This window comes from Pan paniscus, chromosome 3 (assembly GCF_029289425.2).
Source record: "Pan paniscus chromosome 3, NHGRI_mPanPan1-v2.0_pri, whole genome shotgun sequence".
Taxonomy (NCBI): Eukaryota; Metazoa; Chordata; class Mammalia; order Primates; family Hominidae; genus Pan; species Pan paniscus.
The window spans coordinates 17792712-17816917 of record NC_073252.2 but is presented as its reverse complement, the minus strand read 5'-3'; the positions used below and the strand labels follow the sequence as shown (position 1 = coordinate 17816917).

Here is a 24206-nt window from a genome sequence, read left to right as displayed (position 1 = left end):
GTTGGCCCGGCTGGTCTTGAACTCCTGACCTCAAGTAATCCACTCGTCTCGACTTCCCAAAGTGCTGGGATTACAGGCATGAGCCTCTGTGCCTGACCAGCTGATGTGTTTTTGTTTGGTGAACAGCAATATGCTTACTTTAAAAAAAATTTTTTTTATTTACAAAAAATTATTGGTGACCGGGTACGGTGGCTCATGCCTGTAATCCCAGCACTTTGGGAGGTCGAGGCCGGAGGATCACGAGGTCAGGAGTTCAAGACCAGCCTAACCAACATGGTGAAACCCCGTCTCTACTAAAAATACAAAACTTAGCCGGGCGTGGTGGCATGTGCCTGTAATCCCAGCTACTCAGGAGGCTGAGGCAGGAGAATCTCTTGAACCCAGGAGGCAGAGGTTGCAGGGAGGTGGAGGTTGCAGTGAGCCGAGATCACGCCACTGCACTCCAGCCTGGGCAACAGAACAAGACTCTGCCTCAAAAAAAAAAAAAAAAAAAAAATATATATATATATATATATATATATATGTAGATTCACAGGAGGTTGGAAAGAAAGTACGGAGAGATTCCACTTACCCTTCACTGGTTTTCCTCAGTGGTTACTTCTACATCTAGATAATTAGTGTAATATCAAAACCAGGAAGGTGCATTGGTCTAAGGTGTTCATACAGTTCAATATTCTTTTATCATTTGTGTAGATTTTTGTAACCACCACAGGCATCAAGATACCAACCTATTCCATCAACACAAAGATCCTTCTTGAGCTACCCCTTTGTAGTCACAATTACCGCCTCACATCCCTAACCCTTGGCAACCTCGAATTTGTTCTCTAGCTCTATAATTGTATTATCTCTAGAATGCTATATAAGTGGAATCATAACGTATGTGAACTTGTTGGAGTCTTGCACTGTTGCCCAGGCTGGAGTGCAGTGGCATGGTCTCGACTCACTGCAACCTCCGTCTCCCAGGTTCAATTGATTCTCCTGCCTCAGCCTCCCAAGTAGCTGGGATGTATGTGAACTTTTGAGATTGACTTTTTCACCCAGTATTCGCTCTTGAGATCCATTCAAGCTCTCATGTATACCAGTAATTCACTCCTTTTTGTTGCAGAGTATTATTCCACGGAATGGATGTATCACAGGTTTGTTTTGTTTTATTTTTCTGTCATTCACCTATTGAAGGACATTTTGGTTGCTTCCAGTTTTTGGTAATTCCCAATGAAGCTGCTATGAACATTTGTGTACAAGCTTTCATCTGGAAATAAGTTTTCATTTTTCTGGGATAAATGCCCAGGAGCATAAATGCTGGGTCATATGATGTACATTTAGTTTTTTTTTTTTTCTTTTTTCTTTTCTTTTTTCTTTTTTTTTTTTTTTTTGAGAGGGAGTCTTGCTCTGTCACCCGGGCTAGAGTGCAGTGGCTCAATCTTGGCTCACTGCAACATCCGCCTCCTGGCCTCAAGCAATTCTCCTGCCTCAGCCCCCTAAGTAACTGGGATTACAGGTGCACACCACCACACCCGGCTAATTTTTGTATTTTTAGGAGAGATGGGATTTCACCATGTTGGCCAGGCTGGTCTTGAACTCCTGACCTGAAGTGATCTGCCTGCCTGGGCCTCCCAAAGTGCTGAGATTACAGGTGTGAGCCATCGCGCCCAGCCCCATTTAGTTTTTAAAAAATAAACTGTTGCCTTCTTGCTGGCTGTCTTTCTGCCACCATCCTGGTCTCATGTTCCCTGCACTAAATGCCTGGTGAAGCCACAGAAACCATTCTTGCTACAGAGCAGGAGTTGCCACAGCCCCAGGTGGAGACCGGGTCTGGAACAGAAGCTGACAGTGATAAATCAGTACCAGAGCTCGAGGAACAGGATTCCACAGAGATACCACACAAGCAGCCCAGCTGGCAGCAGCAGCTGAAATCAATGAGTGTCAATCAGTAAAGCAAAACAGAGTTAGAGTGAAAAGAAGGCACGTAAGGCTATGTCCAAACTCGGTCTTCCGTAGATAACAGGGGTTACTACAGTCACTACTGGAAATCTAAGAATATCTTCTTTGTCATCACAAAACCAGATGTCTACAAGAACCCTGCTTCGGATACCTATGTGTGTGTTTTTGGGGAAGCCAAGATCAAGGATTTATCTTAACAAGCATGGGTAGCACCTGCTAAGACACAGAGTGAGCTGTCTCAAACATTCAAGAAAACACACAGACTCCAACTATACAAGAGGAGACTGGAGAGGAAAAGGTTGATGATACAGGTGTGGAAGTTAAGGACGTAGAATTGGTCATGTCACAAGCAAATGTATTGAGAGCAAAGGCAGTCCGAGCCTTGAAGAACAACAGTAATCATATTGTAACTGCTATTACAGAATTAACAATGTGACCACCTGAAAATGACTTTTTTTGTGTGTTTCAAAAGAATAACTGCAACTTGGTTTGAAATTTGTACCTGTTTCTATCATAAATAAAATTATGGCTTCTTCTTGGAAAAATATTAGAATAAAATAAACATTCAAATTATGCAAAGTCCCACAGTCACTGCACTCCCAGCCCAGGCGATTATTAATGGCCAACCATTTGCCTTTTAAAGAATTTCTTGGCATTCTTCTGCTTCCAAAATAAAGGAGACTAATCATCTTTTCTCTTATTTTCACCTCTATCAGGTCTGGGATCTTCCTTTAATACTACCCTGGGCCAAGAGCAGTGGCTCATGCCTGTAATCCCAGCATTTTGGGAAATAGAGGCAGTAGTATCACTTGAGCCCAGGACTTGGAGACCAGCCTGGATAACATAGTGAGACTCCTGTCTCTACAAAAACTACAAAAATTAGCCGAGTGTGGTGGCACAAGCCCATAGTTGAGGCTGCAGTGAGCGGTGGTGGCACCACTGTACTCCAGCCTGGGTGACAGAGTGAGATTCTGTCTCAAAATTAAAAAGAAAATAATCTGGTGTCCCTGAAATGTAAGTGACTGTCCTGAGAAATCCTGATGCCTTTTTTTTATTTTTAAACTGCAGAGGTCCTTTGTGAATGAGAACTCTTGTTTTCTTTTCTTTTCTTTCTTTCTCTTTTTTTTTTTTTTTTTTTTTTTTTTGAGATGGAGTCTTGCTCTGTCACCATGGTGGAGTGCAGTGGCGTGATCTCGGCTCACTGCAACCTCCAACTCTCTGGTTCAAGCAATTCTCCTGCCTCAGCCTCCCGAGTAGCTGGGATTACAGGCATGTGCCACCACGCCCGGCTAATTTTTGTGTTTTTAGTAGAGACGGGGTTTCACTATGTTGGCCAGGATGGTTTCCATCTCCTGACCTCGTGATCCGCCCACCTTGGCCTCCCAAAGTGCTGGGATTATAGGTGTGAGCCTCTGCGCCTGGACTGTTTTCTTGTTTAGCAGTTTGCTCATCTACATATGCTTTCAGAGACAAACTGTTCTCAGTATTGAGGATTAGAATAAACTCCTTTCTCTAATAAAAGAACACTGACTGAAAAAAAACCCAAACGTATCGTTACAGTTATCAATACGTCAAATGTATGCTTGCCATGATTTTTCATATGACAAAGTAATTTTTCTTTTTTGGTAAAATAATTTAATTCTAATTTGGTCTTCACTAGTGGGGTTAAATTTAAGTTCTTAACCATTCTGGTGCCTTATATTTTCTTTCTTTTTTTTTTTGTTTTTACATCCCCATGAACACCAAGGAAGCTCTGTATATTTTCTGTGGCAACACCTGCAAACTTGTTTACCTCAGCAGCTTGCAAATGCCAACTCTAAACCATCAACTGGGTAACTCCAAACACACACACCACACACACTCCTCTCTCGCTCTCTCTCTCTCTCTCTCTGGAGTCTACCTTCCTTCTTTCCTCTCCTCCCTCCCCGAAGAGATTCTGATTTAGTTTTAAAAAGCTCACCAGGTAATTCTGACCATCAGCCAGGTTTGGAAACTATTGAGATAATTCCTCACATCTGTGTCGGTCTATCTACCCATCCTGCTTTCCTTAATCCAGAAGAGATTTAAGGTGTTGACTTAATTAAATACAGTGATTTGGGAAACCATTTAAGAAAATAAAATATAAACAGTGATTTAATCTTTATCTTCTTTCTCATAATTTTGTATTTTTTTAAGTTTTCTGATATATATTCTTACAGTGATAATTTTTAAAAAGAATGAAACTTTATAGATATAAAATTGAGTTAGGGCAGGGTGTGGTGGCTCCCGCTTCTAATCCCAGCATTTTGAGAGGCCAAAGAAGGCGGATCACTTTAGCTCAGGAGCTCAAGACCAGCCTGTACAACATGGCAAAACCCCATCTCTACAAAAAAATACAAAAATTAGTCAGGTGTGGTGGCGCACGCCTGCAGTCCCAGAGACTCGAGAGGCTAAGGTGGGAGGATTGCTTGAGCCCGGGAAGTGGAGGTTGCAGTGAACTGAGATCGCACCACTGCACTCCACCCTGGGTGAGAAGTGAGACCCTGTCTCACACACACACACAAAAAGGCCAGTCACTTGTTAGAGTTGCTGGGCCTATGTATTATACTATTTTATCCTTGATGAGTTATTAATCAAGTATAGTAATTTGATTTTTACAACCCTGAGCTGCCACAGAGGACCAGAGAGAAAACCTTTATGGCTGTGACCTTACAGGTTACTGGTAGGATGTAAGACCTCTAAAATTCTTTTTTTTTTTTTTTTTTGACAGAGTCTCGCTCTGTCGCCCAGGCTGGAGTGCAGTGGCGCGATCTCGGCGCACTGCAAGCTCCGCCTCCCCGGGTTCACGCCATTCTCCTGCCTCAGCCTCCCGAGTAGCTGGGACTACAGGCGCCCGCCACCACGCCCGGCTAATTTTTTGTATTTTTGATAGAGACGGGGTTTCACCGTGTTAGCCAGGATGGTCTCGATCTCCTGACCTCGTGATCCGCCCGCCTCGGCCTTCCAGAGTGCTGGGATTACAGGCGTGAGCCACCGCGCCCAGTCAAGACCTCTAAAGTTCTAACAGTTTTTGTTTCCTAGGGTCCTGCAACACCCCCCTGAGAAATAACCCTCGTTATACTTAGCAACGTTATCTAAAATATTAAAAGGTATTTCCTTACTCAATTGGAACCTGAAACTGGAAGCATAGTGGAATCACAGAGTGACTCTGAGCTGAAAGAATCATTCAAGATTCCTTGATCCAACCGGCAGCCCCACGCCCGCTAAGACATGATGAGTTTATGGTCAATCGATTGCTTCCCCCTAGTGGCAAAAGGTGGTCATACCACTTTCATTTTTAGACATGTTTAACCTTAGAATCATAGTTTAGAAATTATTTTGCACCATGGATTGCTTTGATATGATTATTAAAACATATACGGTGTGATAGTATTATATAGTATCCATGGTAAAACTATTAGCTAATGCATTTAACAATCACAGCAACAATACCTAAGGCAGTCAAAGCTTATTACTTCTCTAGTTTCTTTCTGATTCACTTATGAAACAATTTATCCCTGATTTATAATATTCCTCCTAAGTCTTAAAGAAAATGCACACAGTTGTGTAGTTATAAATAAGCTCTGTTCAGAGCAGACCACATTATAAGCCAGTATGATTAAGATTCCAGAAATGGCAAATTGCCACCAAATAATTATAGCCTTTGGTAACAAACAGAACAAAACAAAAAAGAAAACAATGACACTTTTAACTACCAGATCCAGGATTTGATAAAATGATCATGCCCAGAACGAGCTTTGTCATTTTGTGGCAAATTGTTCTTAAAGCCTCCACTGAACTCAGCAAAGCTTTAAAATCATCTTTTGATTTTAAAAGTGGCGTCCCAGAAAAGCTTATATATAATTATATATATATATATATATATTTTTTTTTAAATGCTGCCTTATTCAGTTTTCAGGGAATTTTTACATGTATGGTATTATTATCATTTGCCCCTTCAACTACTCTCCTTGGTAGACAGGAAAGGTATTAGTATACCTTTTTTTTTTTTTTTTTTGAGATGGAGTGCAGTCACACAATCTCGGCTCACTGCAACCTCCGCCTCCTGGGTTCACGTGACTCTCCTGCCTCAGCTTCCCCACTAGCTGGGATTATAGGCATGCACCACCACCCCTGGCTAGTTTTTGTATTTTTATTGGAGATGGGGTTTCCCCATGTTGACCAGGCTGGCCTCAAACTCCTGCCCTCAAGTGATCCACCCATCTCGGCCTCCCAAAGTGTTGGGATTACAAGCGTGAGCCACCACCCCCCGCCAATATACCTTTTTTATGGTTGAAGAAACTGAGGCTCAGAGATATCACAGAGCAATAGGGTCCCAGAAATGGGACAAAAATCATGGTTGTTTCACTCTTCTTGAAATGTTTCAGACTTTTACATCCAACTGTCTGCTATGCATTTTTACTGGGATGTCTCATCCACAGGCCCTGAGATCCACCTCATCCCTGGATCCTGTTACAGGTAGTGACACTGCTTTCTACTCAGTCGTCAAACAAGAGGTCTGGGAGACCTCCCCGATCCTTTCTCCTCTATCCTCTCTTGCAACTGATGTCTTGCTGATTTTCCTGACCCTCCTCCACTTCGTATTGTACCCTTGTATTAGAGTGCTAGGGCTGCCACAGACTGGGTGGCTTCAACAACAGAAATTTATTTTCTCATAATTTTGGAGCTAGAAGTCCAAGATCAAAATGTCAGAAAGCTTGGTTTCTTCTGAGCACTCTCTCCTTGGCTTGTAGATGGCTGTTGTGTTAGTCTATTTTACGTTGCTATTAAAGAATACCTGAGGCTGGGTAATTTATAAATAAAAGAGGTTTATTTTAGCTCACAATTCTGCAGACAGAATGCGCAGAATCTTATACTATGCTTCTGTATAAGAAGCATAGTAGGACAGGGGTGGTGGCTCACGCTTGTAATCCCAGCACTTTGGAAGGCCAAGATGGGTGGATCACTTGAGGTCCAGAATTCCAGACCAGCCTGGTCAATGTGGGGAAACTGCATCTCTACTAAAAATACAAAAATTAGCTGAGTGTGGTGGCGCACACCTGTGATCCCAGCTACTTGGGAGGCTGAGGCAGGAGAATCACTTGAACCTTGGAGGCAGAGGCTGCAGTTAGCTGAGATTGTGCCACTGCATTCCAGCCTGGGCAACAGCACCAGACTCCATCTCAAAAAAAAAAACAAAGAAAAAAGAAAAAGAAAAAAAAAGCATAGTGCTTGTCTCTGCTTCTGGTGAGGCCTCAGGAAGCTTGTTTTTTGTTTGTTTGTTTGTTTGTTTGTTTGTTTGTTTTTTATGTGAGACAGAGTCTTGCTCTGTCGCCAGGCTGGAGTGCAGTGGCGTGATCTCAGCTCACTGCAACCTCTGCCTCCCGGGTTCAAGCGATTCCCCTGCCTCAGCCTCCCTGGTAGCTGGGATTACAGGCATGCATCACTACACCTGGCTAATTTTTTGTATTTTAGTAAAGACAGGGTTTCACCATGTTAGCCAAGATGGTCTCGATCTCCTGACCTCATGATCCTCCCACCTTGGCCTCCCAAAGTGCTGGGATTACAGGCTTGAGTCAACGCGCCCGACCTGAAAGTTTTTACTCATGGTGGAAGGCAGAGTGGGAGCAGGCCTGTCACATGGTGAGAGAGAAAGCAAGGGGGGAGGAGGAGCTGCCAGGCTCTCTTAAACAACTAGCTCTCCTGTGAACTAATAGAGCGAGAATTCACTTGTTACCACGGGGATGGCCCAAGCTATTCCTGAGAGATCTACTCTCATGAGGGATCTGCCCTGTGGTAGCGAGCCTGTAATCCCAGCTGCTGGGGAGGCTGAGGCATGGGAATCTCTTGAACCCGGGAGGCGGAGCTTGCAGTGAGCCGAGATCAAACCACCGCACTCCAGCCTGGGCAACAGAGCGAGACTCCGTCTCACAAAATAAATAAAAGCCCCGTCTCCAAATATGTCACATTGTGAGGTACCCGGGGTCAAGACTTCAACATAAGTTGGGGGGGGGGGGTGCAGGGCATAACCCTGCCCATGACAGCCCTGGTTCATTTCTGAACTGGTTGAAGGCTGCCTCCCTCTGCCCTTGACGCCGCACCACCTTCCTGCCTGGATCCTCTGCTCCCATGTACTGTCCACATGCTGCTCGAGGGCTCCTTCTTATGCGCCACCTATCCTGCTTCTCAGCCCTCAGTGAAGCCCAGTTCCTTCACAGGACGCAGGAATCCCTCTTGAACCTGGCCCTACCTTTCTCGCCTGCCTGTGTTCCTTCCATACTTCTTGTCTTGCGCTTGTCCCAGTGGGTGCTGAACTGCTGTGACCTGGCTGTGCTGTTTCCTGACTCGATACCTCTGCTTCTATTTATGCCCTCACCCTGAGTTTTTTGCCTTTGCCTGCCTACCCCTTCTTCATTCTTCAAAATTGACAGTGAGAGGGAGACTTCTGTGGTTCCTTGAATTCCATCCCAGTTCTGGCTTCTGGCCCAGAGAGACTTGCATACATGCACAGAACTCAGCGCAGGCAGACGGCATGTGGACAGATCACAGGTGAGCAGATCGCAGTAGGCATTACCTCGGGAACAGTCTGTTAAGGACATGCTGATCACTGCACCAAAGAACTGTCCCCGTACCCCAGGGGGTGTCAGCTGTCTAGGCCAGGTGGCCTGTAGGAGACACCTCCTTTCATCAGGCAGGCAAAGCTACTGTCTGGTTTTATTATGTCTCTCTTAATACAGAGGCAATTCAATTTCTTCCCACTTTTGGCTGGCTATATATAGATACATATATATTTTATATGTGTATATACATTTAACAGATTCATACCTGTGAGGCTGATACAAATTTATGAAGACATTAATTTATACCTACCCCCTGACTTTCCCCATTCAAGCTAGCTGCAGGCCTCACCTTAGGGGAAATTTGCGGCAATGTGGAAAACAGAAGAGCTATCACTGACTTTGCAGTAAGTACTCTGGGTTATCTAGATTGTGATTCATGCCCAGTACAGTGGACCCAGGGTTCCATCGAACTTGCTTTCACAGTTTAGCCAACTCCAACCTCATTGCTGCAGCTACTTTAACCCCAGCTAAACTTTAAAATAATAGCACATAAGCACTTCCATACTAGCAAATTTACTGTAAACTTACCCTCGCCCCAGCATGGAATTACCTTTTTTTTTTTGGGACAGAGTTTTGCTCTTGTTGCCTAGGCTGGAATGTAATGGCATGATCTCGGCTCACCACAACCTCCTCCCAGGTTCAAGCTATTCTCCTGCCTCAGCCTACTGAGTAGCTGGGATTACAGGCATGTGCCACCATGCCCGACTAATTTTGTATTTTTAGTTTCTCCATGTTGGTCAGGCAGGTCTCGAACTCCCGACCTCAGGTGATCCACCCACCTTGGCCTCCCAAAGTGCTGGGATCACAGGTGTGAGCCACCCCGCTGGGCCATGTAATTACTATTAATGGTTTTGTTTGTAAACCCCACCGCTTCCTGATCCAGGCTGTGTCAGGATCAGCTCTGGCCATCCTCCAACCTCATGTTATCATAAAATACAATGTTTGTGTTTCTAGTTCCTGGTCTGTAAACTGCCCAAACAATGTCATCTTCATCTTTGTATCCCCAGGACCTGGCATTGTGCCAAACACATAGTAATGTTCCCAAAATAATCTGTTGAAAACAAAATGAAAATAATTGGATCTATGGGATGACAGGGCAGGGACAATGAAGTAACTATTTGGAATAATTTTCAGTAAGAAGCTTTTGTTAATGAAGGTGGAGAGTGGAGGTAAATGTCCAGGGGAAACAAAATTAGCCATGGGCTGATAATTATTGAAGCTGGATAATAGTTACCTAGAACTGCAATACTGTAGTTTCTATGCATATATATATATATATATAAATTAGGCATATTAAATACATATTCACCAATAAAAAGTAAAAAGCGAAAACAAACCCATGTCTGTTTACTAAGAAATGAGTGTGAGAAGGAAGTGCTAGTTCTATAATGAAGCAGGCTGTCACTTCTGCTTGTTTACTTTGCATTTCAGCACAGCGGCCCTTTGTGAGGAACAATGACAATGACTTCCACCTCTTCTGGGGAGAAGCCCAGATGAGGAGGTCAGTTGCTGTGGCCTGTCAGCCCTAGAGGTGATGTCACCGTCTCCCGAGGACAAAACCTTCATTTAGCTGCAAGAGGGAACAGTTGAGTAGTAAAGTGATTATTGTTGTGGGTCATCCTTTGGCTCAGATTTTGTAAACAGATTCATCTTGAATGACTGCATGCATAGGGATTACAGGAACGACTGCATTGTCTGAAATGACAAGCCTGGAAATTTCCACTGTAGGGGGATGTCATGGGATTCACTACTGGTATGGCCATTAAAACTTACAAAGAAGAAAATTCTGTAGAAATAAAAACATGCTTAATATATTTATTTGAAGAAAGCAGAAGGAAAATAAGTCTGATGTGTATCGCATGGGAAGAGGGACATTATGACGGCATAAAAAAGTAAAAATGGGCCGGGCTCAGTGGCTCACGCCTGTAATCCCAGCACTTTGGGAGGCCGAGGTGGGCAGATCACGAGGGCAGGAGATCGAGACCATCCTGGCTAACACAGTGAAACTCCGTCTCTACTAAAAATACAAAAAAAAAAAAAAAATTAGCCAGGTGTGGTGGCAGGTGCCTGTAGTCCCAGCTACTTGGGAGGCTGAGGCAGGAGAATGGCATGAACCCAGGAGGCAGAGCTTGCAGTGAGCCGAGATCGCGCCACTGCACTCCAGCCTGGGCGACAGAGCGAGACTCCGTCTCAAAAAAAAAAAAAAAAAAAAAAAAAGTTCTAAAAATGTGGTGACATTGCACAATTCTGTAAATATACTGAAAACCACTTGAGTTGTACATTTTAAATAGCTGAAATTTATGCTGTAAAAATTCTAGCTCAATAAAGCTGTCAAAAATGCTGGGGGTATTGGGAAAAGAGGATTCTTTTTTAAAAATTGTCTTATTGCATCAATTTATTACATTTTCAATAAACAATACAAAATGTATTTTCACATAGTAAAAATCCAGCAAGGATACATCACATTCACCAATGATAATAAATATTTATTTTTGAAAACCCAGACAGTGTATTTCTGATAAATCTTAAAATTGAAGATATTCAAAATTCAGTGCAATCAAATTTCCATTGTCTGTTTGACAATTAAACACCAGTGTGGAGTGCATTTGGTTTTCTAGCAGGTACTGCAGCAGCTGCTGATGGCCTCTTCTCTTTTTTCTCTGTTTCTTTGTCAAGGATGAAGTTGGCAAGAGTTCGCATGCTAGCCAGTGCTCCAGGGTGAGGGAGCAGTGGTCCCTAATCTCAAATGGGAGTTAAATTGGTCTTCCCAAATCACTACCATGGCCCAGTTGTTATTTTAATGGTGTTTTCCTCATGGTTTTGTGTGGCATGGTAGCAAAATGTTATTGAGTTGCCTTCATTCTTCTGTTATCTCTAACCACATATCCAGCTTCCTGAGTTTCTCTTTTTCATTTATAAAATAGGAACGATGACAGTACCTGACTTAAAACTCTACCATGTTAAAAAACAACAACAACAAAACGGTAGCTCTCTCAGGTTGATTCCAAGGCTGGGATGGGGAAAGTACTAAATGAGCCTAGACTCTTGCCATGCCATAGGCGAGGAAGTGCTCAGATAATGGTGTGGGCATGTCAAAAGAACAGGAGCTGGCTGGAAAGAGCTCTCACCAGCCAAATTTGGGATAATTTGAGTATCAAAATAAATGATGATGGTAATGGAGAGTAAACAATGGAACAAAATAGGAATTCATGAGTCTATAGTGATATAAATGTACGAATCAGTGGGAGAGAAGGGAAAGCTCTTCCCTACAGTAGAATGCCAACCAATAAACTTAGAAGAAATAATGGGATTAGAAAAGGAACCATTTGGCAATCACCACAGTAACAACTGATTCAGGCAGAAAATCATCAATGGATGCTAAAATCATGGTTTGAATGGTGAGAATTTGATGAGAAATATCTCTCAACAAGATACTAACTAATTAAAATGGGAAAAGTAGAAACTACAGTGGAGAAATCTGCCAGTACTACTTCGTAGATGATTAAAGTGAACACCATCCGCAATGGGAGAGAAAAAAATCACACACTTTCTGTTGAGATGCGCTGAGATGGGCAAAATGTCATCTTGCAGGTATTCTTTCCAAGAAAGCACATGCCTGAATCTAATCATAAAGAAGCATCAGGCAGGGGGCTGGGCGTGGTGGCTCACGCCTGTAATCCCAGCACTTTGGGAGGCTGAGGCGGGCGGATCACGAGGTCAGGAGACCGAGACCATCCTGGCCAACACGGTGAAACCCCGTCTCTACTAAAAATACAGAAAATTAGCCGGGCGTGGTGGCGGGCGCCTGTAGTCCCAGCTACTTGGGAGGCTGAGGCAGGAGAATGGCGTGAACCCGGGAGGTGGAGCTTGCAGTGAGCCGAGATCGCGCCACTGCGCTCCAGCCTGGGCCACAGAGTGAGACTCCGTCTCAAAAAAAAAAAAAAAAAAAAAGCATCAGGCAAACTCAAATTAAGGGAGATCCAAAAAAGAATGTCCCATGTCATTCAAAAATGTCAATGTCATAAATGACAAGCACTGAGGGATTGTACTGATATAGAGGAGACTAAAGAGAAATGAAGACCAAGTGCAACCTGGACCTTGCAGCAGTAGAAAATATTAAAACAACAAGAACTATAAAGGACATAAAGGGAACCACTGACAAAACTGGAATAAAATCTGTAGATTAGATAACAGAACTATGCCAGTGTTGATTTCTCAGTTTTCATCATTGTACAGTGGTTGCTGTACATTGTGTTTTAGAAAATATACATGGACATATTTAGGGGTAAAGTGGTAAGATGTCCTTGGCTACTTACTTGCAAATGGTTCAGCAAAAATTTATGCACACAGATGTTTGCACAACACACATAGAGAAAGAAAAAGGAGGGAGACTATGATAAAGCATATGTGATAAAAATTTTAATTTAAAAAAATTTTTTTAAATTTCTCCATTTTTTGCAGAGACAGGGTCTCACTTTGTTGCCCAGGCTGGCCTCGAACTCCTGGACTCAAGTGATCCTCCTGCCTCAGCCTCCCAAAGTGCTGGGGTTATAGGCATAAGCCACTGAACCTGGCCCAAATGTGATAAAGTTTTAACATTTGGAGAATCTAGCTAAAGAATATTTAGGAAATTTTTGTACTCTTTTTGCAACTTCCTCTAAGTCTAAGGCTATGTAAAAGTAAAAAGTTATAAAAATGCCATGGGAATTAAATGTGATAATACAGGTAAAGCAGATAAAGTGTTTAGCACAGTAGCTGGCACGTGGGAAACACTTTCTGCAAGATAGCTGGTATTACAAAATTTATCGGCCAATATACAACCTTCTACTCTTTTCGGTACATCTGTCCATTGTCTATAGCAGGCGTGCCCAAACCCCAGGCCACACAGACTGGTACTGGTCCGTGGCCTGTTAGGAACCAAACAGACTGCACTGCAGGAGATGAGCTGTGGGCCAGCAAGCATTACTGCCTGAACTCCACCTCCTGTCAGATTAGCGGCCACATGAGATTCTCGCGGGAGCGCCAACCCTATTGTGAGCTGTGCATGTGAGGGACCTAGGTTGCACACTCTTTTTAAGAATCTAATGCCTGATCTGAGGTGGAACAGTTTCATCCTGAAACCATCTAACCCCCACCCCCAACACACAATTTTTCCAATTGTGCATCCTTTTACCATATCATCTAGCAATCACACTTCTTGACATTTATCCAAAGAAGTTGAAAACTTATGACCACAAAAAAAACTCATGACCACTGCAACCTCCCTGGTGCCAAAAAGGCTGGGGACCGCTGGTCTAAAGAACACACGGGCTTCATCTCTCCTTCCACACTCTGCTTGTCTCCATTTCTGCCTTTGCCTGGCATGCACCCTGTAACCCTCCTGGCCAGCATGAAACATTTTTAGTTGATCTCTAGTTCCTTTCCCAAGAAACTTTATTCACTAATCCCTATACCAACCTCTTCTTTTCTGAACTTCTGTAAATCCAATTACTAATCTAAAAAGTAAGCATTGGCTTATTATCTGTCATAGGTGATTTTTTTTCTTTGTAAGAAGAAAATGGTGAAATACCATACACACCCATTAGAATGGCCAAAATCCAGAAGAGAGATGACACCAAATGCTGGTGAGGATGTGGAGCAACAAGAACTCTCATTCATTGCTGGTGGGAATGCAAAATGGTACAGCCACTTTGAAAGACAGTCTGGCAGTTTCTTTTTTTTTTTTTTTTTTTTTTTCTTTTTTATTGATCATTCTTGGGTGTTTCTCGCAGAGGGGGATTTGGCAGGGTCACAGGACAATAGTGGAGGGAAGGTCAGCAGATAAACAAGTGAACAAAGTTCTCTGGTTTTCCTAGGCAGAGGACCCTGCGGCCTTCCGCAGTGTTTGTGTCCCTGGGTACTTGAGATTAGGGAGTGGTGATGACTCTTAACGAACATGCTGCCTTCAAGCATCTGTTTAACAAAGCACATCTTGCACCGCCCTTAATCCATTCAACCCTGAGTGGATACAGCACATGTTTCAGAGAGCACAGGGTTGGGGGTAAGGTCACAGATCAACAGGATCCCAAGGCAGAAGAATTTTTCTTAGTACAGAACAAAATGAAAAGTCTCCCATGTCTACCTCTTTCTACACAGACACAGCAACCATCCGATTTCTCAATCTTTTCCCCACCCTTCCCCCCCTTCTATGCCACAAAACCGCCACTGTCTTCATGGCCCGTTCTCAATGAGCTGTTGAGTACACCTCCCAGATGGGGTGGTGGCCGGGCAGAGGAGCTCCTCACTTCCCAGTAGGGGCGGCCGGGCAGAAGCGCCCCTCACCTCCTGGACGGGGCGGCTGGCCGGGCGGGGGGCTGACCCCCCACTTCCCTCCCGGACGGGGCGGCTGGCTGGGCAGAGGGCCTCCTCACTTCCCGGTAGGGGCAGCCGGGCAGAGGCGCCCCTCACCTCCCAGACAGGGCGGCTGGCCGGGCGGGGGGCTGACCCCCCCACCTCCCTCCCGACGGGGCGGCTGGCCGGGCGGGGGGCTGAACCCCCCACCTCCCTCCCGGACGGGGCGGCTGGCCGGGCGGGGGGCTGACCCCCCCACCTCCCTGCAGTTTCTTATAAAACTAAGATCCTTTTACCATATCATCTAGCAATCACACTTCTTGACATTTATCCAAAGAAGTTGAAAACTTATGACTACAAAAAAACCTGCACAAGGATGTTTATAGCAGCTTTATTCATAATTACTAAAGCTTGGAGGAAACCAATATGTTCTTCAGTAGATAAATAGATAAATAAACTTTGGTACACACAGACAATGGAATTCAGTGCTAAAAAGAAATGAGCTATCAAGGTACTAAGACATGGAAGAAACGTAAATACAGTTTACTAAATGAAGGAAGCCAGTCTGAAAAGGCTACATACTGTATAGATACATATATAGGTACATACACACATACTGTACCTACATATGTATAGATATTGCAAAATTCCAACTGGCACATTACAGGCATTAGCCACCATACCTGGCCTATTTTCTAAATAATTTAGGAACAGTTTCTGGGTGCTTAACATCTGTCAAAGAGCAAAAGCCCTAGAAAGATTCCTGTCCTGGCTGGGCGTGGTGGCTGACGCCTGTAATCCCAGCACTTTGGGAGGTTGAGGTGGGCGGATCACCTGAGTTTGGGAGTTCGAGACCAGCCTGACCAACATAGAGAAACCCCATCTCTACTAAAAATACAAAATTAGCCAGGCGTGGTGGCTCATGCTTGTAATCCCAGCTACTCAGGAGGCTGAGGCAGGAGAATCACTTTAACCCAGGGGGTGGAGGTTGCAGTGAGCTGAGATCGTGCCATTGCACTCCAGCCTGGGCAACAAGAGCGAAACTCTGTTAAAAAAAAAAAAAAAAAATCCTGTCCTCATAGAGATGACATTCTCATGGAGAAAGACAGGCAGTATACAGTTAAGTATAACACAAATATCAATTATCTAGCATGTTAAAGATAAGCAAAAAGAAAACGTCGAGCAGGGTAGTAAAGATGAACAATAGTGGTAAGGTATAAGGCAGGCTTCACTATTAAACTGGGTTTAATTTGAGGCAAGACTCAAGGTCACAACGCAACCTCAAACCTCCTGAGAAGTCAATTCCCAAAATAGATGGGAAGGCAATTCCTAAAGTTGTGAGAGATGATGTAATCATTTACTTTGTGAGTAAGTGTCTTTTTGCCCTGACAAAGCTTAGAATTAAGTACAAAAATACTTAAAAGAAGCAAAATCAAGGTATTGATATTTTTGATTTTAAAATTTGTACTTCCTTATTAGTTTATGTATTGGTGATGAAAGAGAAGTTGGTCTGCTGGTCAAACAGGACAGCCGTATATTTCTAATGATTTGGAATCATGTTTTGCTTATTTATATACAGGGCTGGAATTTTTTTTTTTTTTTTGAGACAGAGTCTCGCCCTGTCGCCCAGGCTAGAGTGCAATGGTGTGATCTCGGCTGACTGCAACCTCCGCCTCCCAGGTTCAAACAATTCTCCTGCCTCAGCCTCCCGAGTAGCCGGGATTACAGGCGCCTGCCACCCCACTCAGCTTTTTTTTTTTTTTTTTTTTTTTTAATAGAGACATGGTTTCACCATGTTGGCTAGGCTGGTCTCAAACTCCTGACCTCGTGATCCGCCCTCCTTGGCCTCCCGAAGTGCTGGGATTACACGCTTGAGCCACTGCGCCCAGCCAGAATTTTAAAGATAACTTAAGGTTCACAGCATTTTAACTTTAATTCATTAGACTTAGAAGAATTATTAAATTTTGTCAGTTAATTGGAGTGCATGGAAAATAAATTAAGTTATATAGGCTGTTTCAAGATGTTTATTTAGTACATTCATAAAGGGGACCAAATGGTAAACCAAAGCTTTTAAAAAGAGATCACTAAAATTTGCTAACCTAAAAAACAGAACAATAATATTTATAAGCTGAACTTCAATTTAAGGAGGAACAAATTTTGTGAATGTATAACTTTAATAAATGGAATATTACCTATTTCAATGTATTATTATTATTATTTTCATTTTTGCTGAAAGGCATACAACCTGCTATGTAAAGGGAACTTGAAAAAGTCATGCATTCCCATTCTTTACTTTCTGAAGTACCTGTTTTTGCCACAGTTTTGTAAATTCTAACTAACTTGTTAAAGTTTGCCATAGTGATGACTGAGAAAAGAGACGAGGCCTTCATGATGAGGGCTTTAAAGAAACAAAGGCATACTTACAAAACAAGATTTAAAACATCACGATTAATTAATTTGCAAGAAAATTGTTTTCATTACAAGGAATAACCTACTACAGCAAAACCCTGAAGGGTGGGCTTTTAAAATGGTTCAGCTGACTACTCACCATAGGAACACTACTTTTCAAAACTAAAGTAAAATTTTGAGTAGTTTGTTTTGGAGTCAGAAATCACCATTACTGACATAGTTAATAAACAGCTGGTATATCAGGAGCCACCTCTCAGGTGGGCCACTTGAGCTGTGGTACCCAGGGAAGCTTCAACAAGAGTAGACAGGATGACTCGAGGATGGCTCATTTCTCTCTTCAACAGTGCTGAGAACTTCTTTTTTCCTTTCTTTTTTTTTAAAATATATTTTTATAGAGATGGGGTCTCCCTATGTTGCCCAGGCTGGTCTCAAACTCCTGGGCTCAACTGATCCTCCTGCCTCGGCCTCCCAAAGTGCTGGGATTATATTAATAGACAAACATCTCCTTTTCAATAGAAAGAATTCTTTTGTCCTATTCACTCCCTCCTGCCTCCTACCCCAGGATGGCATAAGCCACCACACCTGGTCTGGTGCTGAGAACTTCTGTGGGCCTCTTACAAACATCTCTCTCTTTTTTTTTTTTTTTTTTTTCTGATAGAGTCTCACTCTGTTGCCCAAGCTGGAGTGCAGTGGTGTGATCTCGACTCACTGAAACCTCTGTCTCCCAGGTTCCAGTGATTCTCCTGCCTCAGCCTCCCTGGTAGCTGGGATTACAGGCACGAACTACCACGCCTGGCTAATTTTTGTATTTTTAGTAGAGACGGGCTTTCACCATGTTAGCCAGGCTGGTCTCGAACTCCTGAGCCTCAGCCTCCCAAAGTACTAGGATTACAAGTGTGTGCGCCTGGCCACATCCCCTTTTCAATAGAAATAATTCTTTTTGTCCTCTTCACTCCCTCCTACCTCCTACTCCCTTGAAATCTGTAAGGTTGAGAGAATTGTTATGTTAGAAGAAAAAAATGTATTATATCCAATTTATTGTTCCACAAGAGGTCAATGACAAAAGAAAAATCACTGTGGTTCCAAAGTCATTTGTTAGTGTTGCTTATTATTTTTTCCAAAACAAAAAGCAATAAAGCAAACAATTACATGCCATGTTTTTACATTTGTTTTATTTAACCAAGAACTCAGCCGCAAACATCAGAGAAATGCATATACAATATATTCAGAATATAGTTGAATTGATGGTTGAAATCCTCACGATATTGAATTGTCAGTGTATGTAACAGCATCTCCAATCACACTGGTAGTCAACTATTACCAAATAGCATTCATGAAAATGCCTAGCTTAGTGCCCGGCATATAGTTAGGTGCTTTATTCACTATAAATCTGGATATATTATATAGCATTAAAAGTCATAACATTTTAGAGAGGGAAAGAAAATTAGAGATTATCTTACGCGACTTGGTTATATTACAAATGAGAAAGCTGTGTTTCTAATTCTTTAACTTGTGAATAAATGTAATGAATAAATGTGAATCTGAAAGAGTCAATCCTTCAACATGGATCCTGAGTGGCTAACTGGGCCTAAGTTTTGAATACAGCCAAGGAGCCATTTGCTTATTAGAGGTCAAACATATACTCTGAGTTCCCCGCAAACCCACACCCTTTTAACTTGGAGACTTTCAGGTCTCACCTGAACCAACCAATCAGAGCTCACCTGCCTTGGCCAATCAGGACTCAGCTATATAAACCAATCAGGGTGCAGCTCTACCAACCAATCAGAACTCAGCTGTGTTGGTCAATCAGAGCTAAGAAAGTTTGAATCCTTTATTTTCATAAGCAGACCTGATTGGGAAGCTGGGGTGGACGTTTTGCTATAAACCTGAACCCTCTCTTTGTTCTCTGGAATGCACTTTTGTTTTACACTGAAGCTGTTTCCCCAGTTTGCAAACTGTTCACTGGAATAAAGTCTCTTTCCTCCAAATTCCTTTTCAGAGAACTTGTGTTCACAAACTGAAGGCTGCATCTCCTCAGTTTACAAACTGTGTCTCCTTGGTTTGCAAGGCTGGGAATGGGGTAGGCACCTACTTCAAATCCTTATATGTTAGGCTAGGTACAACCTTGAAAATCATAGAGGGGTGGAAGGAGGCTGCATCTCTCTGGTTTTCAAACTGTTCATTGGAATAAAGTCTCTCCTCCATATTTCTTTTCAGAGAACTTTTGTTCAAAAACCCAAAAACTGGTAATAAGAGCAACTACGTCTCAGAATTTTTATGAGAATGAAAATGAAACAATGCATGTGGGGAACTTAGTAGAAAGCCTAGCATATGGCAAACGCTCTGTTATTGATTGGCCTTATTTTTGTCAAGCTGTGACTATTGCTGACTCATGATTGACACTGCCATAGAAAAGAAAGTAAGAAAGAGAGAGCATACAACCTAATTCATTTGGCAAGGATTTCATGTGTGTCCTAGTTGCATAGGTTTGTTAAGAAGCTCTACTCTTGGTTTCACAACCCAAACTACCAAAACAAAAGGAAACGAAGAATCATGAGGAAATGAATAGGAGAAATCTTTCACCTGTAGAAATTCATCTAAAATGGGCTCAGGAAGCCGGGCATGGTAGCCCATGCCTGTAATCCCAGCAATTTGGGATGCTGAGGTGGGCGGATCATTTGAGGTCAGGAGTTCAAGACCAGCCTGGCCAACATGGTGAAATCCTGTCTCTACAAAGAAATACAGAAAAAAAAAATTAGCTGGACATGGTGGTACATGCCTGTGGTCCCAGCTACTTGGGAGGCTGAGGCAAGAGGATTGCTTGAATTCGGGAGATGGAGGTTGCAGTGAGCCAAGATCACGCCACTGCACTCCAGCCTGGGTGGCAGAGTGAGACTCCATCTCAAAAAGAAATTAAAATAAAATAAAATAAAATAAAATAATAAAATACAAAATAAAATAAAATACAAAATAAAATAAATAAAATGGGCTCAGGAACTTCTCTGAGTTGCTGTGTCCCTCTCCAGTATCACATCATGAAATCACATTTCACATTTCACCTTTGAGATTCCCTGTGCCTTGCGTAGCCTCCTTCCCCTCTATGACTTCCAGTGATGAACCTGGCTTAATATTTAAGTACTGGAAGTAGGTTAGCACTTCATTCCCAGCAAGTATTTTCTTTTTTCTTTTTTTTTGAGATGGAATCTTTCTCTGTCACCAGTCTGGAGTGCAGGGGGCGCGATCTCGGCTCACTGCAACCTCTGTCCCCGGGTTCAAACTATTATCCTATCTCAGCCTCCTGAGTAGCTGGGACTACAGGCATGTGCCACCATGCCCAGTTAATTTTTGTATTTTTAGTAGAGATGGGGTTTCACCATCTTGGCCAGGATGGTCTTGATCTCTTGACCTCGTGATCCACCCACCTTGGCTTCCCAAAGTCCTGGATTACAGGCGTGAGCCACAGCGCCCAGCCCCAGCAAGTATTTTCTAAATTGTGATGCTAATCTATTAGTAATGATTAATAATTAATACCTTTTTTGTTCATGAGTTTTATATCTAAACATTATGTTCTTTTCATGAATATCGTTAGAACAAGAAATACTGGCATTGAGTAACATTGTTGTGGTAGGTGGAAATCTGTTCCCCAAAGTTGTCTTGGATTATCTGGGTGGACCAAGTATAATCACAAGGGTTCTTTTAAGAGAGAGGCAGAAGGGTCAGAGCCATCATCACCCGTATGATGGAAGCAGAGTCTGGGAATATATAATTGCTGGAAGGAACCATGACTTAGCAAATGCAGGTGGCCTCGGGAAGCTAAAAAAGGCAAAGAAACAAACTTTGTCATAGAGCTTCCAGAAGAAACACAATTCTGCCAATACCTTTTCTCTTTTTTTTCTTTTTTTTTTGAGAGGGGGTCTCATTCTGTTACCCAGACTGGGGTGGAGTGGCATGATCATAACTCACTGTAACCTGGAACTCCTAGGCTCAAGTGATCCTCCTACTTTAGCCTCCTGAGCAGCTAGGACTATAGATGCATGCCACCATGACTGGCTAATTTTTAAATTTTTAGTAGATATGGGGGTCACTACTATGTTGCCCAGGCTTGCCTCCATCAATCCTCTTACCTTGGCTTCCCAAAGCACTGGGATTTCAGGCATGAGACATTGTGCTTGACCTCTGCCATCACCTTGACTTACCCCAGTGTCTTAGTCCATTTTGTGTTGAATACCAAAAACTGGGTAATTTGTAAGGAAAAGAAATTCTCATAGATCTGAAGGCAGGGGAGTCCAATATCAAGATGCTGGCATCTGATGGGGGCCTTCTTGCTGCATCATAACACGGTGGGAAGCATTACACGATGAGAGAGTGTGAAGTAATCCATTCACCAGGGCAGAGCCCTCATGACCTAATCACCTTTTGAAGGTCTTACTTCTCAACACTTTTGAATTAGGGGCCATGTCTAACATATGAACTTTGGGTGACACATCAAAACCATAGCACCCAGTAAGACCCATTTTGGTTTTCTGACCTCTGAAACTCTTAAGATAATAAATGTGTGTTGTTCTGAACCACCAAGTTTGTGCTAATTTGTTTCAGGAACCCTAGGAAAACAATGCAATTGTCTTTTTGGATTATGTTGCACATTTTTGCTAAAGCATGGGTTAGTTCTCATTAACCATCAACCTCTTTGCAGTGACGTTATTTATGATTTAGAAAACAGGATTTTTTAAATTGAAGGAGTTAGCATTTTTACTATATGCTTTTGGAAGTGTGAGGAGTTGTTTAATTTACTCTTCATAGTTTCACATTTTTCTTGAAAGAGAGAGAAGTATATTTGTAACATATAACTCTGCTCTGATTTGACATGGAAAGATCCTTGCTATCCAAAAGTCTTGATAAATTGTATATGTTATTAGTTGTATTTTCATTAATGAAAACCATGTATTACTCATTTTTTTTTTGGATGGAGCTTCGCTCTTTTTGCCCAGGCTGAAGGGCAATGGCATGATCTCGGCTCACTGCAACCTCTGCCTCCCAGGTTCAAGCGATTCTCCTGACTCAGCCTCTCAAGTAGCTGGGACTACAGGCGCACTCCACCACGCCTGGCTAATTTTTTGTATTTTTAGTAGAGACAGAGTTTCACCATGTTGGCCAGGCTGGTCTTGAACTCCTGACCTCAGGTGATCCACCCGACTCGGCCTCCCAAAGTGCTGGGATTACAGGCTTGAGCCACCGGCCCTGGCAATTACTCATTTTTTATATTGTGAACATAGAGTAGAACTTCTTTTCACCAGTAACAAATTTCTTTTCTTAATTGCAGCTAAAGTTTATTGGCTTTGGCCCCTGCAGTTAGTATTAGTAATATCATATCATTAGCAAGCATACAAATGTATGCATAGGATAATTATTTTTAAAGGGCATATGCAAATTAATCATCATCACATTCTAATTAATGTCATAAAATAATGTTATGACTAACATTTTGACTTTGCATGGACTGGTCGGCTGGAAGGGATAGTGCACTGCAGGCCACTGGACACCTTTGTGAGCCTTAGGAAAAGGCATCCCCTTTAGGAGAAAGCACCTTTGTGGATGAGGCCAGGACAAGCCAGGGGCGCATGGGCTAGTCCCTCACCCCCTATACTTGCACCTCCCTTGGGCGGGGTGCAACCTGCACAGCCACTTGCAGAAATCCTGAGAAGGAGCCTCAAGAGTGATTCAAGGCAATAATCTTGGTGTATTGCAAAAGTGGTGGCCTTGACGTCATATAAATGAGGGCTGAAGTCTTTCTCCATTACTTATTAGCAACGGGGCTGAGCAAGTTCCTTAAATTCTCCAAACCTAAAATTACCCATCTGTTAAAAAAAGATAATGTTATTTATCTTGAATAATTGTCAGAATTAAGGAGAAAGTGTACAGTGCCTGGCCCACACAAGATGGTGACCTCTGAGAGGAAAGAACTCAGTGTTTTTCTGAGCTCTCAAACTACTCTCAACAACAATTAATACAGAAGACTTCTATGACCAAATGTGGGGAATTTCCCTCCATCAACAAATAAGCAATCAGTTTTGCAGCAGACACCAGGTGGGTGTGCTCTAAGTCAGTTCTGACACTATCCATGTGGAGATAGCATCAGGTCCCACAGGCTGAGGGCTCAGTCCCCAAAGCTGTCCCTCCTCCCTCAGACACTAGTCGCAAGTCTGGGTTTCTGGAACTTCTGACTGGCCTCAAATTAGCCAAACCCACAACTTCGTCTTTGGGTTTGGCTAATTCGCTGGGGCAGCTCACAGAACTCAGGGAAACACTTCTATTTACTGGTTTATTACAAAGGATATCACAAAGGATACAGATGAAGAGATGCATGGAGCAAGGTATGGGAGAAGGAGCGTGGAGCTTGCATGCTCTCCCTGGGTGCACCTCCCTCCAGGAACCTCCACATACTCAGCCTTCTGGAAGCTCTCCAAACCCAGTTCTTTTGGTTTTCTGCCGAGGCTTCATTATCTAGGCATGATTGATTAAGCATTGGCCATTGGTGATCGACTTAACCTTCAGCCCCTCTTTCCTCCCAGAAGTCATGGGTGTGGGTGAGGCTGGAAGTCCCAACCCTCTAATCCTGCCTTGGTCTTTTCCTGTGACCAGCCCCCTTCCTGAAGCTACTATTTATTTACTCATAGAGTGACCACATTAATTATAGTCAAGATAAAGGAGCTACATTTTCCTCTGTGCATTTGAAAAATAATGCAAGTGAATCTTGTGACCCAGATATTTAATCTCCCTTCTTCCCACCCCCACTCTCAACCTGCTAAATGCCATATAGGAATCTCATTTACAGTATTCCTGAAAGATGGTCTTTCAGACTAAGCCTGATTATTACCAGTAACACTATGG

General features: G+C 42.9%; 1 pseudogene; it reads left to right on the top strand.

Moving 5' to 3' along the window:
* The first annotated feature begins 192 nt into the window (after nt 1-192).
* LOC100980247 (nascent polypeptide-associated complex subunit alpha-like) lies at nt 193-2569 on the top strand (annotated as a pseudogene).
* The last annotated feature ends 21637 nt before the right edge of the window (nt 2570-24206 follow it).